This window comes from Rhineura floridana, chromosome 10 (assembly GCF_030035675.1).
Source record: "Rhineura floridana isolate rRhiFlo1 chromosome 10, rRhiFlo1.hap2, whole genome shotgun sequence".
NCBI lineage: Eukaryota > Metazoa > Chordata > Lepidosauria > Squamata > Rhineuridae > Rhineura > Rhineura floridana.
In genome coordinates this window covers 52,247,536-52,267,568 of record NC_084489.1, presented here as the reverse complement: position 1 = coordinate 52,267,568, position 20,033 = coordinate 52,247,536, and the positions used below count along the sequence as shown (strand labels likewise).

At 40.2% G+C, this 20,033-nt stretch overlaps 1 protein-coding gene across 2 annotated transcripts in view; it reads left to right on the top strand.

The window, feature by feature from the left end:
• DYNC1I1 (dynein cytoplasmic 1 intermediate chain 1) overlaps positions 1-20,033 on the top strand; it is a 366,417-nt gene that overhangs the window by 17,273 nt on the left and 329,111 nt on the right. Inside the window, exon 1 of one of the 2 annotated variants that reach the window (XM_061586643.1) lies at positions 10,098-10,153. The exons of the other annotated variant lie outside the window; for it this stretch is intronic. The gene's annotated coding sequence lies outside the window, so the exon portion shown is untranslated. Of the gene's footprint in view, positions 1-10,097; positions 10,154-20,033 lie in introns of those variants that run through there. 2 annotated transcript variants of the gene reach the window in all.

Genomic DNA, 20,033 nt, shown 5'->3' with positions numbered 1-20,033 from the left:
AATGAAATGCAAAAAGAAAAGGAAAAGACAGTGATGATTTCCTAAATGCAATACCATACCAACCACAACAATACAGGCATACCCTGCTTTAACGTACGCAATGGGACCAGAGAGTGTACTTTAAGTGAAAATGTACTTAAAGTGAAGCAAATATCTTCACTTGTACTGCACGCAATCACCACTAGATGGCAGCAGCGTCATGCCAATAAAGTGTCTGTTATTGCGAAGTGCACGTACTTTAAGAGGGGTATGGTGGAGTATGGAGCATGTACTTTATAGCGAGGCTACTTTAAGTGAAGCTACTTTAAGCGGGGTATGCCTGTATTCCTAGAAAACTCAGCATCCCACAACCAGTCAGGGTTCCTAACCCAAACTAAAAAAATCCTGGCAGCCAGTTAGCCAAGGTCACAGAAATCCCCATGCAGCACAATGTGACCCGGGGGCTGCAGTTAGTGCAGAATGCTGTAGCACAATTGCTGACATGAGTGAGACCTTATCAGCACAAAATATCTCTGCTCTGAAATCTGCTCTGGTTGCCAATTTGCTACCAAGCCAAGTTCAAGGTGTGCTTTCCATATTACGGGTTCCACATAGTACTGCTCTTGTAAGAAATTGATTATTTAGTGTGGCAGTACCTACGCTGTGGAACTCCCTGCCTAGTGACATTAGGCAGGTGCTTCATTGTACTCATTTTGGCACTTGCTAAAAACATTTTTTTTCAGGAAAGCCTACCCAGGCATGTAGAAGCTATTATGTTTTTAATCTGTTTTTAACTCATTGTTGGCTTTATTATTTTGAATGTTTTTAAATATCTGTCTTTACCTGTTTTAATTTCTTCTATAAACCATTTTGAGGGTGTTTTTTTTTTTTACAATAAAGCAATATATACATGTTGTAAATAAAATATATAAATAAATTCCGGAATCATTGTGGCCCTTGGGTATCTTTCCTCTTTTAGGCACAAAGGAGTCAGGCCATTTGATACCATCTACTCAGTACTGGTGACATGGACTAGCATTGGCTCTCCAGGATTCCAGGCAATAGTCTATTCCAGAGATTGAATTTTGAACCTTTGCATGCAAAACATGTACCCTACCGCTGAACTACAGCCCTGTTTTTAAAAATATCTTTTAAAATTGTTATTTTCAATTCATTAATGAATGCACAGCATACTAGGGCAGATCCACACCATGGATTTAAAGCACATTCAACATACAATTGAAGCACATGTATCCCACCACAGAATCATGGGAACTGCAGTTTGTTAAGGGTGGTGGAAACTATAACTGTGAGGAGGAAACCACACTTCCCAAGATTCTTTGGGGGAAATCATGCAGTTTAAATGCGAGTTGGATGTGCTTTAAATGTATTGTGTGGATCTGCATTACTTTATAAACGTTGCCTGCATATAAATAATTTTAATTAAATTTTAAAATGGAAATAAGCTACAAAGTTTCCTAGATGACCATGGGCTGCACACCATCTTTAAGCTTATTCTGACCCTCAGGGTGAAAACAACAGAGGGGGACCATGACCACCCCAAGGAATATGGGCACCCTTAAAATGTAGAGGAAATAATAATTTGTAAATACCATAGTGTGAAATCAGATACATATCAAGACATAGTAAGAAGAAATATTTATATAAGCATGAATGTCAAAGATGTTTATAATTTTCACAACCTGTGAAGATATTTATATTGCAATCCTATGCATGTTTACTCAGAAGCAAGTCCCAATGTATTCAATGGGGCTTACTCAGACAGGGAAGCATGCACAGGACTTCAATTCAGTGATAAGAAACTTCACTCACCCAATCCAAAATTCAGAATTATGCCACTTTAAGCTATTTTCAACTGTTTTATACTTTTTAAAATGGTTGTTGGGTTTTAAATGGCTTTATTTCTTGTTGTGAGCTGCCTTGGTTTCCAACCCTATCTCACAGGTTTGTTGGAAATATTCCATATGCAAGCATACTGGAGATGTAGAAATACATACACCCCATATAATAATAGTTTATTGTCTAAACCAGTGGCCATTGCAGAACATTTTTTAAAATTTATTAGTTTCCTGCTAAATAAAAGCAGTGACATCTAAGTAAGCCCTGCCTAACTGCTTTAAAAAAAAGGGTTGGAGGGGGAGAGAAAGATTTACAACATAATCTTTTTCTATGTTCACTCAAAAGTCCCATTAATTATCAGCACAATCCTAACCATATCTACTCAAAAGTAAGCCCTACTGAATTCAACGGGGTTAACTCCCAGGTATGTGGAATTAGCATTGCAGCTTTATTCCCAGAGAAGCTTCATGTTGGGAAGGTTTTCAAAACAGTTCTGAATAAGACAAACTGTCCTCTTCAAAAGTCCAGTAAAAATTTTTTGTCCATTTTAAATCTTTCTAACAATTGTAAATAGGCAAACCATTGTGAACTATATCCTTCCTTTATTAGTTGTTCTCTCTCTTTCGTTATATATTCACCATGCACATTTTCTAATAGTTCTTGGTAAGTTAACCATTTCTCTTTTCCAGCCATTTCTCTTCTATAAAATGCTTCTTGACTTGAAACACATAGTGGTATTTTTGAAAAAAACCTTGTTTTGTATTTATTCCATATATTCAACAAAGGATGTCTTATAAAATGATTATTAAAATCCACATTAACTTTTACTTTATCATACCATAGATATCCATGCCATCCCCACTTCAGGTTGTGACCCTCCAAATCCAATAATCTTTTATTCCTCAATAGAATCCATTCCTTTATCCAGACTAAGCAACAAGCAGCAAAATAAAGTCTCAAATTTGATAATCCCAGCCCTCCTCTTTCTTTGGCGTCTTGTAATAATTTAAATTTAACTCTTGGTTTTTTCCCCTGCCAAACAAATTTAGAAATATCTTTTTGCCATTGTTTGAAAGGTAGATCAGAGGATATGACAGGTATTGTTTGAAATAGAAACATCATTCTCGGCAATACATTCATTTTTATTACAGATATTCTACCCATTAATGACAACTGTAATTTATCCCATTTTAACAAATCTTTCTTAATCTCTGTCCATAGTTTTTCATAATTATTATGAAACAACTTTGAATTTTTATTTGTCATAATGATACCTAAATATTTCACCTTTTCTTCTATTTTAAAATCTATCTTCTCCATTAACTCTTTTTGATCTCTTAAAGATAAATTTTTCACCAGCATCTTCGTTTTTTGATTATTGATCTTAAATCCTGCTAATGGTCCAAATTCTTCTAATTTATCCATCAATACTTTGATTCCTTCCAAGGGATTTTCTAATACAATTATCAAGTTATCAGCAAATGCTCTCAATTTATATTCCTCTTTTTTTATCTTTATTCCCGAAATCCTTTTGTCTTGCCTTATGTCTCTAAGCAGCACTTCTAAAACCAGAATAAATAGAAGGGGGGACAATGGACATCCCTGTCTTGTACCCTTTTGTATTTCACATGAGTCCGTTAAATCCCCATTGACAATTATCTGTGCCTTCTGTGATGTATAAATCGATCTGATCCATTTTATAAAATTATCTCCAAAGTCCATTTGCTCTAGAACCTTAAACATAAATTTCCAATTCAAATAAATAAATCTGATTTTGAAATAGGTTTGTGTACAAATGATGAATGCATAATTGCAAAAATGTATAAATTTTTATTAAAAATGGACATGGAAGAAGAACAAGTAAAAGAGTGTATGGTTAAGTGGGCAAAAATTTTTGGTTATAATATACAAATGGATCAATGGGAAAATATGTGGAAAAAAGGTTTGAAATTTACATTATGCTATAATCTTAAAGAAATTTTTTATAAAATGATGTATCGTTGGTATATGACTCCAGAAAAGTTGTCAAAAATGTATAGTAATGTTTCTAATGTATGTTGGAAATGTAAACAACAAGAAGGATCTTTTTATCATATGTGGTGGTTGTGTAAACAGGCAAAATTATTTTGGGCACAGATAGGTAGGATGATGCAAAAAATCTTAAAGATAAATATTCAGTCAAAACCAGAATTTTTTTTATTGGGTTTTATGGATAAACAAAAGGAAAAGAAATATGGAAGAATAATATTATATATGATCACGGCAGCAAGGTTACTATATGCACAAAAGTGGAAAATGGAATCGATACCAACAATGGAAGAATGGCTATTGAAATTAATGGACTTAGTTGAGATGGACAAATTGACATGTCTTATTAGAGAAAAAACGACAGATACATTTCTTAAGGAATGGAAGCCTCTTTTGGACTTTTTGTTGAAAGAAAAAAATGAAATGATGATAATGGGATTTGACGATTAATTAAGATAGACTTTGGAAAAAAGTGAATTTCGTATGTTCTAGGAGACAGGTTTGATATATATTATATACTTATAGCTGATCTGTAACAAATCGGAAGTCAAGTTTTTCTTTTTCTTTTATTTTTTTTCTGTTGTATTGTTTTTGTTGTATTTGTATTTGTTTTTATAAAAAATTGAATAATAAAAAATTATAAAAAAAAAGTCCAGTAAAATTTAAACTTGTTTGACACCTTAATTATATACTCTTTAAGTATAACACTGCAGCATGTGCACTTTTAAACACTTCTGTTCAAAAATTATTTGAAAGATAAAATGTATAATATCCATTTTTGCAATAAATTTTTAAAAAACATGCACATACACTTTTATTATAATTATAACTAAAATTATTTACTGTGTATGCCCACCAAGATCCTGTTGTGATCTGTTGTAGTGCAATCCTATGCATGTTTACTCAGAAACAAGTCCCAATCCTGTACAGAGAAAGTACTTTTTATGCTGCTGAAAGCTATATATTTACTGAATTCCAGTTGTGAGACAAGCAGGAAAAGGAAACTGTTCTCAGAATTTGGCTCCTCATGACCCAAATGTTTGGGGAGAGCCGATTTTCTCCACTTGTGTCTCATGGATTAAAGCATTAATTTTGTTCCATAGAATTCAATGTATAATTGATATAAATAAGAAATACATGTTTACAGATTAAATATTTTAAGAAATATTATAAGACAATCTGGTGTGGAACTCCTATTTATTTTCCTGATGTCTCCCAAGTCCCAAGAAATCTTGGGTGGGAGCTCCAACCTTAGCCTGCCTGTTCAGACGACTGCTGTTAGAGACTCTGTAAGCTTAGGTGTACATAATGTCTGACATATAAGGACTCTGAATAGCCAACCATGGAGAACCTGGAGAATGTAGGAACCCTCAGCCTTGTGCATTCACATGACAGAGGCCATCCAGGCGGCTTCATGGCTCCGACAACCAAACCAGCCTCTAGCTGTAGTCTTCCCGTGGATTCCATTGTTTGGTGTGATGAAATGATGAAAACTGATGTTATATACATAAGACGAGCCACATGCCCACCTGCTGGGTGGGGTATGTGTAGAAGGAGAGTTCATATACTCATTGGAACCCTGAGCACTTAATCTCTGCACAAATAGGCACATTGTGCTCCTTACTGGAGCCCAGTCAGTATAGATTAGGCCATCCAGTGCCATGAGTACAGGCTAGCTTTTCTCCTTACCACAACAGTGTCCCCTGCTGCCTTCCTTTACTTTTCCCTGTATGAGTGAATGGCAAGTACTCACTTTGATCAGAGAAAGTATATGAGTGTACCTGCGGACATAATTGAATTGGGCACTAAATCACAGAGTTGCTTTTCAACTGCAAAGCACCATCTTTGCATTTGCAAAGCAGCACCACATAGGTTCTGTTTTTTATTCACACTGAAGTGTGATGGTATGTTGCAGGATTGATAGAAATCAGATTTCTTAAAATTTAAATTGTGTTTTTATTAGATATTTAATAAGATTTTTTTATTTAAATCAGATTTCAAAATTTTCTTAAAACAATTAGTAAAAACAAGCACAAGTCAAATATATAATCATGAATACTAATTATACAACTTCTAATTATATTCTATGAATATATTAACAGCACTTTATAGAGATGGGAGATAACCTGATAAATCCTATTCTGCAGGTGGCATACATGAAGTGCACATGTTCTCTCTCTCTCTCTCTCAGTGCAAAAATAGAGAAGATCAGTGAATAGAGAATTTGGGGAGATGAAGTAGATCTGAACAAGGAGGAGACCATTGAAGTGGTAATCCAGCTCTGAACAGCAGTAGCCTCTTGTGCAGGTGTAGAGAGATTTTTTTCTTCCTTTGGACTAACTCATTCCAAATTGGAAATAAGTTGGGAAATGAAAAAGCAGGAAAGCTTGTATTTCTTTTCCAGACAAAGGTGAAGAAGAAGACTGGATTAACTGTAATATCCAATAATTTAAGTTTCTCACATTGACTTGGTTGAAATTGCCTAAATTTTATTTTTTTAAATAACTTTACATTTATCTAAAAACGGAAACAGTTAACCATTCAAAAATCCATGTGTGTGTTTTGCTAATGTTGTTGTTTGTTGAAGAAGAAAACTAACCTGAAGAATAAACAATCTTATTGGTACAATTTAAAAGCCTGTTTGGTGTTGGTGATTCTGGCACATCATGACAAAAATATTACGATTAATTGAACAGTTGGAGCAGGTTCGTCTCCTGAATGACTTCACAAGTTTATTCTGCTTTAGTACTAAAATGACAAAATTATCATCCCATTTTTGATGAAAATTAATCTGAAAACAATTCAGAATAATTGCTACCCTCTAATGAAACCTACATTTCTGAATATATATTAAGGTTATGTTAAACAATAATGTACGTCTCGTCATAAGTCGGGATCGACTTGAAGGCAGTCCATACTACTACTAAAAATGATTAAATAGAAACTTCCTAACTAGTGATTTAAATCACTAAAATTAGTCCTTCAGAGAAGTGATTTAAATCATGATTTGAATCATGATTTGAATCAATTTAATTTAAATCAAATCAAACCTGGCATGTTTGGGAACTTATAGAAAATGATAAGAATACATATATGTTTAGTGTTTAGCCCTGGTCATGGTTCTAATTAATTACTGGTCACAGCTAAACTAATTATGAAACAGATTAATTTTCCTAATTAACAATGTTTCAGTTCATTCAATTCTCTTTTTAATCCCTTACTGTTCCAGAGTGAGACTAGCTAGAATTTTCTGTCTCTGATGATGTCTTCTGTTAATCTCCACTTTACATTTTAATGGACAGTTTAGACCCATTTGTTGTAGTACATTCTGAACCCATTAGATGTTCAAGTGTCCTTTCAACTAATCTGGGAAGAACCTTATGCTAGACCTAGTAGACGTCAGTGGGTTGATTATTACGGTGGTTGCAGGCTAATATTAGACCACTCAACAGCTTGATTGGAGATTTAAAAAAATAGTGAGGCATGTCATTTGCCAGACCTTGTCTGCACAAGTACTTTTCCTGCACGTGGCAGTCATATGGCACTGGGGTAGATCAATAGGCCATGTTAAAACAAGAAAACCTATAGTATTAAGTAGGTGACTTTTAAAAAAAAGACACATGTAATACTATTTTAATCAAACAGGGAGTTCCAACAAGAGAGCAGTGCATATATCCCACCATGTGGATTCTTACAATCTGACATTTAGCAAACTTTTTGTGTATTGTATGGATAAGAGAACACTGTATTTGAGAAGTAGAACACAAGCATTTCCCCCTCCAATTCATGCCTTACAAATCCACATTATAGTTGCAAAAACACTTTAACACTTACCAGAAATCTATACTCTTCTCCACCTCCCAATAAAATCTCACAGGAAAGCATACTAATTTCTAATGTTTCCCAATTTGTAATCTTATTTTTGATATACACTAACCCAATTCTAATTCACCTTCCTCTTCCTTAGTCTCAGCATTGTCCTTGTAGAACTCAGCAGGGAGGAAGATGGGGACAAAACTAGAACTAGTTAGTTCTGCCTCTCATTGGCTCTGGCTGTGCCCATCAGTGGCTATGGCTCCACCTACTGTTGACCTCCTGATTTATGCCCTTTCAGCCCCAATGGCCACAAGCCATCACTGCGCCTAACCCTTTCCTCCAGTATCACAACCCCAATCAAAACCACATGCTCAGAAGCAGCTGTTTACTGTGCAGGGGAACATATGCAGGCACTCAGTGATTGTGTTTGTGTAGTTTGGGGCATGTGATACGGTTGCTGGGTGGTGGAGCCTCTGTGTCCATCCAAGTTTGGGCAAAACTGATAGCTCTGCTGCCTTCATGCTATTTGGTACTTTTGCTCCTTTCTCTTCCTTGCCCTTTCCTTGTTGTTTCTCCTCCTGTGGAACTGTTGGTTGGAAGCTGCATGGAGAATGCATCAGTCTCTCTGTTTGTGTTCCTCTGTAATCTCTGTCAATGGCAGTTTCCCTCCCATGCCACATAGCAGCTTTAGGAAGGTGACTTTTATTGGGACCACAATGCAGAAGGAAAGGGTTAACCCCTTCTAACATACTACAGACTCAATCTTGCTCCCCCACTTCCTGGCTGCTATTTTCAAAGGGGAAAAAAAGAGACATGCAGGGGCCCTTGAGCAAGGTCTAACATAGCCTGCACCAACCTGGTGCCCTCCAGATGTTTTGGACCAAAACTCTCATCAGTTGCAGGCTGTTGGGAGCTGTAGTCCAAAACATACGGAGGGTACCTGGTTCACAAAGGTTGGTCTAACCTAACAATAAGGTTATCTTATGAGGAAAAGGAAAGGTATCCAATGTATTTGGGAGATATGGCCAAGCCTACTTTTCAGTGGAGTTGAAAGCAGGGAGTATTTTAAACAGCCAGATCTTTTCAAAATATGAAAGCAAGGAATAATCTGTTTGTCTCCCAACTCCCCAGGAGACAAACAACCTGAAATCATTGAGACTTGAAGATTCTACAATGTAAAGGCAGTATCACTGTCCTACGTGGGCATACATCTGTCAATGCTATGCTACCCAGATTGGCCAAAGGTTGCAAATTTAACTGCGTAGGTGGAAATTGCTGCTGTAGTGTACTTTGATTTTTAAAGAGTGAGCTAATTTCTAAGGTCAGTTTAGTACTGCTATCTCTGCTGACGCCACCAGTCTGGACATGAAATGGTGTTGGTTATGCCAAATTATTGCTGCAGTGTGGGCAAGCAGCAACTCTGCAGATAGCAATGATTCTTGTATTTTAAAAGATTGCATGTTTGCAACCCACAGCAGTTTGACCTCCCATGAAATGTTAGTCAGGAGACTAACTGGCTTAGAGAGAGAGGAAACAACACCCCAGTATGTATGCCTTGAAAGACTAATTTAACTCAGCCATTTCCGATTTCCTCTTTTCTTTCTTTCTTTTTGTTCACAGTGTGTACAGAATTTTAAAAATAACTCATTTATTTGTAGAAATTAATTTTACAGCCAAATTATCTCTGTTGAACTTTAGTGACAGCAAAGGTCACTGCAGCAGCAATCAGAAAGTATAAATGGGAAAGACAAGTTGTTTCCTGTGACAGTAATAATACACAAGAAAGCTGAGTGCACACCTAATTTTTGTTAACCCCTGTTGTACACTCAGCATGGATTGTTGCTCATCTGCAGCATGCTGCATGCACAGCTCCCTTGTGAAAAACTATGATTTTCACCTGGTTTCTCCTCAATTTACGTTTTATTGCTAGCTAAGGAAAAAATTATGGCTACCCAATACTCTTGCAGTGAGAAAATGCTACATTTCAAAGCTGCTATGGCTACAGTTCATCAAGCTCTTCTTTACTTAATTGCAGCTACAGGATTAGGTGCCTGTCTGATTTTTGGGTTGGATTCAATCACATACCAGCAAATTCAGGTTGTGCAATTAAAGCTGATTTGGAGCTCTTGCACAACACCCCCCCCCAAAAAAAAAACTTTCTGTTATAAGGGAAGCAACAGGAAATGCACTGGAAAGTGTGGAATAACATTTGCTTGACACAAACAAATCAGAATAAAGGCTCAATAAATAGCCAATGTTGTCCAGCCTCCCTACAAACTTGATGTCTGGATCTGAAAACAGACCAAATATTTGATTTGTTTAAGCTGGGCTGTTAAGTCCATTCTGTGTTCCATTTTTTGACATGACTGACCTTTCCCATTGGTTTCAGTAGGACCTGACTATCATAGCCTTAGTATGGACTCTGGATCCGACCCTCTGAAAACAAAGACTAGATATCTCATTGTTAAAGGTAGGCTGTCAAATAAGTATTGCAGTTTGTTTCATTCTGTGTTCTGTTTTTGGCCTTTCACAACCATTGCAAAGGCAAACAGGTGTGAAAACAGCTACCTCTTAGGCAGCTGATATTCAGCCCAGCAGGACAAGTGTAAACAGATATGCCTTCCATTAAGGGAAAACCTAATAAAGCCAAATGGCGTGAAATCACAAGTACGAGCTCAGACAGACCAAAATCCAACTCCTCAGAGCACCCTGTCAGCAATATCCCCGTTCACCTCAAATAGGTGTTATCAAGAACGTGCTTCAGAGAGCCACAGAAAAGCACTATATGGTGTTAGGTTATGGCAATGCTTCCTGAAAAGAGAGAGAACAATGACCTTTTGGGGGCAAAGTATAATGTGAAAACGTTATGCTCACAGTTTACAAAGATACTGATAATGCTGTTTCTGATCTATAAAAGTTCTTGTTGGGAAGCATTGACCCCCCAGGCCTGCCTCATTACCCTATTCTGCCTATCCAGGGTAGCCAACATGGGGCAGATATGAGATCAGGATATGGGCATAAGTGTTCACCCAGGATTGCCTTATCATGAGGCAGAGTGAGGTGGTTGCCTTAAGTGGTGGATGCAAGGGGGTGAGGGGGTGGCAGTGGCCATCTGCCTGATCCCCGGACATTCCCATCTTTCTGAGCCAGTGCCCCATTCATAGCTATACTTGCTTGTTATGGGTCTGGTCTGTCAGTGTGACTTGCCTAGCCACCACTGGAAAAGCCCTTGACTGAGCAAGCTGGCAAAGAAGCAGCTGGTCCAGCCACACAGGTATTGCACATGTGCATGCATTGCTCTCCCCACAGGATGCATGCTGGCCACCACCACTGCATCCTTTGTTTCAATGAGCAGCAAGGAGGTGGCGCAATAAATGAGTGGTTGGAGGGCAGAATTGTTTGTATCCTGTGGCCTACCTGGCATCCCTTAAACTAGGCTGTGGTGGAGGACACTGCTCCATTTCCAGAGTTGAGGTAAGAGTCAGCTGCCAGTCTGCTGGCCAGCTTCTGTACATGGAATTGGGAGGGGGCACCTTGTCCTTCATACCGGTCAACAAAATGTCTTGGTGCAGACTATGGATTTGTTGCAAAGTATTTGTTGCAAGCTTCTTCCTCTTAGCCACAATTAAATATCTTATGGTGTAGTGGTTAGCATGTTGGGCTAGGTCCTAGGAGACCAGAGTTCAAATCCCCACTCAGCCATGCACACCGTATGCCCTTGGGCCAATCTATCACCACCAATCCTCAGCCTAACCTATTTCACAGGGTTGTTGTAAGGATAATATGGAGAGCTATGGGTGCCCACTTGGAACTCCTTGGAGGAAAGGTGGGATATAAATGCAATCATACATAAATATCCCAGCATTATTGTGAACTGATTGAGATAAGATGTTAGAAAGTTACCATCTTGCTTATATGCTCTGCTTGGTGGTGGCAGCAAAATATTTTCCCCCTGCAGCTTTGTCTTTTAAAAATGGCTTTATTTCTTTATGCTATTAAACAGAATTTGTATACTGTTTAATTGTAAAAACCTCTGAATGGTTTATATAATATAGATATATATTAAAGTCATTGATAAAAAGTCTGAAGTTAAAAACAAGTTCACCTAAAAAAATCAAAATATAAATAAAATCAACAGTTGAAAATATACTATCTATATATAGTATGGTAGTCTACATAAATATGCTAAACAGATCTATCTGTTTAGATGCAGTAGCCTTGGTTCAGAATATAAGCTTTCTGCCAAAGAGTGATGTCTTTTCAACAGAAATGGAAATCAAATAATTTTCAAGACTTTGTTCAAAGAAACAAAGAAGTAGATTTTGGCTTCATGTGTCCTTTGTTTCGGTAGAAAAGATCCCCAGTTGATTTTTTTTGGGGGAGGGGGGCAGACTCTGTTTTCCCTCTCAGCTGTTTCCTTTGAAATACGACTGAAATAACTGAGTTGGTTATTGAGCTGCAGGGGCGGGGTTGGGTGCCAAGCTCCTGTGACATGAGAGCCTCTAGTGACTGTGCCTGTATTGTACAGCTTATTTGTGTCTTGGCTTCTTCATATACAGTCTGGTAAAGTGAAAAAAGAAAAGAAAAACCCATATGACTATTTATTTATTTATTTATTTATTTATTATTTGATTTCTCTCCTGCCCTTCCTCCCAGCAGGAGTCCAGGGCAGCAGACAAAAGCACTAAAAACACTTTAAAACATCATAAAAACAGACTTTAAAATACATTTAAACAAAACATCTTTAAAAACATTTTTTTAAAAGCTTTCAAGACATCTTTAAAAAAAAGGTTAAACACATACTGTTTTTTTAAAAAAAAGATTTTAAAACTTATTAACAAGCAATTCCAACACAGACACAGACTGGGATAAGGTCTCAACTTAAAAGGCTTGTTGAAAGAGGAAGGTCTTCAGTTGGCGCCAAAAAGATAACAGAGATGGTGCCTGCCTAATATTTAAGGGGAGGGAATTCTTCAGGGTGGGTGCTACCACACTAAAGGTCCATTTCCAATATTATGCGGAATAGACCTCCTGATAAGATGGTATCTGCAGGAGGCCCTCACTTGCAGAGCGCAGTGATCGACTGGGTATATAAGGGATAAGACGGTCTTTCAGGTATCCTGGTCCCCAGCTGTATAGGGCTTTGTACACCAAGACTAGAACCTTGAACTTGGCCCAGTAGCAAATGGGCAGCCAGTGCAATTCTTTCAGCAGCAGAGTGACATGTTTGCAATACTCTGCCCCAGTTAGCAGTCTCACCACCGCATTTTGCACCAGCTGCAGCTTCCAGACCAACCTCAAGGGCAGCCCCACATAGAGTGCATTACAGTAATCCAGCCTAGAAGTTACCAGTGCGTGGACAACAGTGGTCAGGCTATCCCAGTCCAGAAACGCCTGCAGCTGCCTTACCAGCCAAAGCTGGTAAAAGGCACTCCTAGCCACTGAGGTCACCTGGGCCTCTAACGACAAAGATGGATCCAGAAGCACCCCCAGACTACGGACCTGCTCTTTCAGGGGGAGTACGACCCCATCTAAAGCAGGCAACTGACCAACTATCTGAATTGGACTAGCAGACATTATGAGCAGGGCTGGCAGGGGTAGGCTGGCCATGTGCCCTACTTTGCAAAGGACAGCTCTCTATTTGAAGGAGTTCTCTATTGGAAGGATTGTTAGTCCAACTTCAGTGTCAATAACAAAGAATTATAAGGCGGCAGAGCAGGAGGGGGCCTTGAAGTTGCCCGTCAACAGGGCAGCAGACTGAGTAGGCAGCCAGGTCACAATCCTCCCTACTATGGTGAGATATATTGTGTTTCTTTTAAGTTATAGTCATTCTTTCTGAATGGGCATCTACACATATCAATGAGCATGTGCAAATCTGTGCCATCTTTTGTCCTCATTTTTGGTGATGCAATTAGCCTTTTAGGACAATAGCGGCAGGCACTGAGGGGTGAGGAGTAAACAGGGCTACACATGAATGGACTATGAATCCTACCCTGTGTCACCTAAGCTCGCTTGCTGCCCTTAGATGCGCTTGAGGATACTGACCCATCACCAGTGTTTAGGGAAGAGTCAATGGTCAGTCTGGACAACCTTTGTACATGGAATGAGAGGAGGCACCATCTTGTCATTCATCTGAAGCAGCAAAATATCTTGGGCCAGCCCTGATTATGAGATTTGTAGTTTCTCCTTAAATGTCAGTGTTGAGGAGAGGAAGCGATGAAAATGGGCTTCCAAAATCTCCACGCTAATTGTGGCTGGCAAAATGGGGCGGGGGCATTTCACTACAGATTCATGGGTGAGGGCAAAAAAAAGGAAATGCTCAGAGATCTCTCTCTGATAAACTTTGGATCGCTGAATGTTGAACATGACACTCATTTGTTAGTTTGTATTAGTGGATGAAGGAAACGATGGGCTAAAATAGAAGGAGCAGGGGCTGAGTCTATGTTATTAAAATAATAATGTTTAATAACAATATTAAAATAATATGAAACAATATTTGAACTAGATACACAGTTGCACCCAAAATTCTGCATCCTACATGTGGGCAGGAAAAATTGTGGAGTGGATTTTGCTGAACATTCTGGGGGTAGGTGTAGAAGAGCCGATGGAGGAAAGGAGCAATCTTCATGTCATTTGTAGAGACTTGGCTTTGGAGAATGGGAAAGTCAGGTTTAAATTTCACTCTACATTTCAGTCTGTGGCAGCTGCAGCATTCAGTCTGCTTGTATTGACTTCCATTTTTGTGTGCAGTGCAGTGCATATAGCAGCAGGGGAGAACTTGTGGCCTGTAGGCCTAATTAGCCCCCCTCCCCAGCCTCCCCATTTGGCCTGCCAGGCCTTTTTCATGAAGCCACACCCTCCTGCCCTACAGCTAACATCACATTTGATACCAGATGTAGGGCAGGTGATCAAAGCAGCACTTGCAAATACACCAGCCTTTGGTGTCTGAGCACCCATTTCTTTTTCCATTCTAGTTTCAATACAACTGTAAATAAGCCAAGAAGCCCATTTCTTGCTCTCAGCTCCTGACCTTTGTGAGTATGGATTTTTGGCTTAGAATAGCAAAACTGTTAAGAGGTGGCTCTGGTAACCAGGGCTAGCAGCTGGTAAGTGAGGTATAAGCAACAATAAAAGAACCATGGTAAAGAAGCAAAACTGAGGCTTCATTCAGATAGACAAGCAGCACCCTGCAACAAAATGCTGCACTGTGGAGTGCTCTGTTCACTGTTCCAGTCAGCCCTGCCCTCTACCACCATACTCCATTCCGTTCTTTCTCACCCAGTTTTCCGCTCCACCCCTCAATAGTCAGCATTCTGTGGGCTGTTTTGGAGCTTCCCTTCCTTAGTTCCCCCCTCATTTTTTTTGTACTTTTGCAAACTTTAAGGCTGCCCCAAACCTGCTGATACCCCCCCCGTGCATATATGGTGACATTTTGGCTGCATAAGCAACAACACTCATCTCTGAGCATCAGAAATAGAGGCAACAACTGGAGTCACTGTGATATCATGCTTACGTTGGAGGCAACTCAGGGCCCCACTGATGTCAATGAGATTACACTGGGTTTGTTTTTTTAGCACAACGTCTGAGAGATGGTGACTAACTTAGCTCCTCAAGTTTCAGAGCTGACAAGATTGTCACCATGTGTGACATCCCTAGAGGCAAAAAGGTCATAGATCATCTCCCCCTTTTAAATATTGAGATATAGACAAAAATGGTTATTTTCCATATTTATATTATACCTAGCAATTTATATTTTTCGCCTTCTTGACCCACTAGCATAAAACAGTTTTTAAGTGAAAAGTCACAGCCAGCAGAGAAGACATAGATGAGCTGCCAGAACATGACACTTGACCACTGTAAGGGGTGTCCTTCATGTTGCCTTCCAAATGTGTCAGTTGTCTGTGCAAATCAAGAGAGCATCTCGGCCTGGAATAAAATAAACGTGTACTTTCAAGCTCCAAGGAAAACATACACAGTGCCTGAAAAACACTTTGAAAATAAAATCAATGGGACTTGCTTCCAAATAAACACACTGAGAATTGGGCACAAGAAATAGGTCTCTTGCAGCCTTTGTTTGTGGGACCAGCTTCACACAGTGTTGGTAACATAACAAATTTATAGCTCCCTGGCAGGGCTGTCAAAACACAGGCCTGCAGCAGGGTATTTCCCAGTTTAAGGGAAGAGAGGGAGGAGGGAGTCTAGGCTGTACTTAAAGGGACAGTGCGGCATTAAATCACCATGCCTGAATTAAACAGTCTGTGAATTGCCAAGTAAAATAGAGTCCCCAGGAATAGTGCTGCAAACTTATCTAGGTCTAATTCTGTCCAGTGTAGTGCATATAGTTTTAAAATGGTAAGAATATTATTTTAGTTGTATTGTATGTTTTAATCATGGGAGGGCTTGCTCAGAAATGTAGCATGAAAATACTGGAGACAAATAAATAGTGACTGATGGTCCTGATCTAAATGCCCCCGTGCTTGCTTATTGCTCCAAAACAAAAGCCTCCATTAGTGCCAATAGAAGCTTTCCTCCCAGAACAAGTAGCTGGCATAGTTTCATGACCTTGGAGTCAGATTCCTTGCCTTTAGGGGATGAGGGCAAGGACTCTGAAGCAGAAGGGGAAGGACACATAGGGCCAGCCCTAGAAGCATGCCCACCAGATGAGCCATTGGTGCCTGTTCCCTGGCCTGGGGATGTAGCATTGCCGTCCATGGACTTGCAGGACTTCAGTGCCAAACACTTAGTCAGACCAGAGGCTTCCTTGCTCTGTCACAGTAGGAGATTCCTGGAGAAGGTTGAGCCCCTTTAAGTAAAGCAGCATCACACAGCACAGGCGGTGCCAACAACAAGGCTGCACCTGCTGCTGTTACTACTATATTAGGACTCACTGTCAGCTTGTTCCTTGCTGGAGCAATGTCAGAGTCTGTTCTCCTGTAGCATACCCTGAGAGCAATGTTTGCCACGTCACATGCAGATGCTGCAGTTCAGACTGGGACTGTGGTAGAGCAAAGGGCTAAAGTCCCCTCCCCTCATGTGACAGAGTGGATCTCTCCCCTCCCAGTGTCTGCTATTTTGTTTTTTTTAAAAAAACACACAAGGGCTTATGACTAGTTTGGCCCTCAGACTACTGATCGCAATGAACCTTGACTGAAGAGACTCATCTTCCAGGTTGGAATTCAGGTGGAGCTGTCCACCGTCCAAGACATTTTTCTGCCTGAGGCAGACAAAATGGTGTCCTCTCCTGTTCCATGTACAAAAGCAGTTCAATCTTACTTTGACACTGGCAACGGGACAGCATCCCCCAGTGCATCTGAGGGCAGCAGGTGTGCAGGGCAGGCTTTGTGGCACACAAAACTCTGCTCCTTGGCATCTGTCACTTGCCTCACTCTCTTCAAGGGTAGGGCCGGCCCTGGGCCCAATAACTTCCAATCCCCATAGTCAAAATTCAGTCCAATATATTCTTGCCAAATAAAAACGCTTTATGCTGTCTTTGAGATATCTGCATGGCTGTGACAGGTTTCAGGAGGTAATTGATTCCCTCTGTGCATCTCTCCCACACTACCATTAAGCGCATTTAGATCCACCCATTGGTTTGTTGTCATAGAGGCCTAGTGTAGTGCAGCAGTGGAGATAATGACATGGTGCATTGCTAATTGTCTTATCTAGCTGCCAGCCAAGCAAGCTGTGACCAGTTGGGCTATATATAGAAATAATTAAGACTCTGGATTAGTTCAACCACCGGACGTGAGAAAACAGATCCCATCTCGCACCACTTCAAAAAACCTGTAATGAAAAAATACAGGCATTTTCTTCCCCAGACCCCCAACTTTTTGTTCAAGGAGACAATAGTAAGATGAATATGCTATTAATGCTAAAATCCGACTCTCACTAACTTTTTGACATAGTCAAAGCAACCAAATATTATTTAACCATGTCAGTTTCATCCAGCAAACATTGCTTTTGAATGGGTCTCTGCTGTCACCTTGCGTACATTTACCTGGAGTGGCATGGATTTTGCTGTAATAACCCTTTGTGTAGCATGGCAAGTTCATGCAAAAATAAAAAAACATTTTATGCTGCGTTGAGATATCTGCCTGGCTGTGACGTTTCAGGAGGTAATTGATTCCCTCTGTACTCCTCTCCCACACTATCATTAGGCACATTTAGATTCGGGGTCTGTTAACATATACCCTGAGAAACGGAGTATTACACTCTTTGGAAGCCCACTGTGAATTGCTTGCAAGGCACTTTGAGGGTAAAGTTGCTCACCTCTGTAGCAATCTTGACACACCATCCATATTTACTGTAGTCCCCAGTGAGGTGTCCAGTGCAACATCTGCTGCAACTTCTTGGGATAAGTTTCAGTTGATGCAGCCTGATGATATGAACAAGGTGTTTACAACAACACAGCCAGCAACATATCTTCTTGACTCTTGCCCTTTTTGGCTTATTAAAGCTTGCTGAGGGGGTATGAACGAATGGATCCAGAGGGTGTTCAAAACTTCTTTTGGAAGAGGCAGCGATCTGACTGCTCCTGAAAAAGCCCATCCTGGACCCACTGGTTTGTGACAACTACTGCTTGGTTGCAAATACCCCCTTTTTAGGGAAGGTGACTGAGACGGTTGCTTGTGCAGCAACTGCGAGTACTGTACGCTTGGATGAAACAGATTATCTTGAACATCTTCCAATCTGGGTTTAGGCTAGATCATGGGAATGAATCAGCCTTGGTTGCCCTGATAGATGACCTTTATCAGGAAGAGTACAGGGGAAGTGTACCCTGTTATTCTTACTTGATCTCTCAGCGGCTTTTGATACTACTGACTATGGTATTCTTCTGAGCCAACTTGGGGAGGTGGGTATTGTAGACACTGTTTTACAGTGGTTTTGATCCTATCTCCAGGGTCAGTTTCAGAGAATAGCATTGAGTGATTATCCTTTGCCCCCATAGCAGTTTGCTATGGGGTGCCACAGGGTACCATCTTGTCCCCAATGCTGTTGAACATCTATATGAAGCCATTGGTAGCAGTCATTATGAGATTTGGGGTGAGGTATACTGATGATATCCAGCTGTTTCTTAGTAGCATCTGAATTGGAAGAAGTTGTGCAAGCCCTAGACCAGTGCCTGGATTCAGTAGTGGGCTGGATGAGGGCCAATAAACTGACTCTTAATTCTAGCAAGATGGAGGTGCTGTGTTAGGTGGTCCCCCAGTCTACATAATTGGCCAATTGCCTGCTTTGGATGGGATCATACTCCCTCTGAAAGAGCAGGTTCATAGTCTAGCATTGCTCCTGGATCTATGTTTGTCTCTAGAGGCCCTGGTGACCTCAGTGGCTAGGAGTGTCTTTTACAAGCTTTGGCTAGCAAGACAGCTGTGGCCATTTCTTGACCGGGATAGTCTGACCACTGTTGTCTGTGCACTGGTAACTTCCTGCTTGTAATGCACTCTATGTAGGACTGTCGGAGTTGGTCTGTGAACAAGCAGTGTACTGGAGAATGCTGTTCAGATTGTGCCCAGCCCCTTTTGTGACTAGGGAGGAACAAACCATAGCTCTGGCTTAGCTTTATGTGCTGGTTTCTCTCCAGGGGAAAAAGCCAGGAACAACCTCTGGCTTGGAGAGAAACAGTAAGCACTGGTTTGCATGTAATGTTAAGCCAGTGCTGTGGTTTGTCTCATTCCTGGTCAACAAAAGGAGGAGAAAGGTGGGCACACTTTGAGTACTGTGCACCAGCACACTGCTCATTCACAGTGTGCCATTGTTTAACTATGGCTTGCTCTGTGATACGTGATCCAGGCCATTGTGTAAACCAGTCCTTAACTGAAGCGCTATTTACCTCATGAGAAAAACTACTTAACCATTAAAGTCTGTATGCCATTAGCATCCTTCTTCCAACAGGTGATGTATTCAAAGGAAAAGCTACATACTAATCCCAAACTGACATGATAAAAATCACCTAATGCCTACTTTACCACATCTATGGATAAAGATAAGAAATGAACCCATGTCTGAAAGCAGAACAATTTGATTGAGTGTACTGCAACTAAAACTGACTGTAATTTCTTGGCTCGTTCCCTCTCCAACAACCCTAGTCTAGGAGCACCTCACTAGCCAGGAGCAGCAGGGGGGAGGAATGACTTCATTATCTCTATCCATTGTCCATGAGGCAATATGTCCACTGCACATCTTCCTCAGGGAAGGGCTGTAGTTCAGTGGTAGAGCACATGCTTTGCATGCAGAAGACTCCAGCATCTCCAGGTAGGGATGCACAAGAACACTCCTGTCAGACCCTGGAAAGCTGCTCAGTCAGTGTAAACAATATTGAGGTAGATGGACCAGTGGTTTGATGGTAT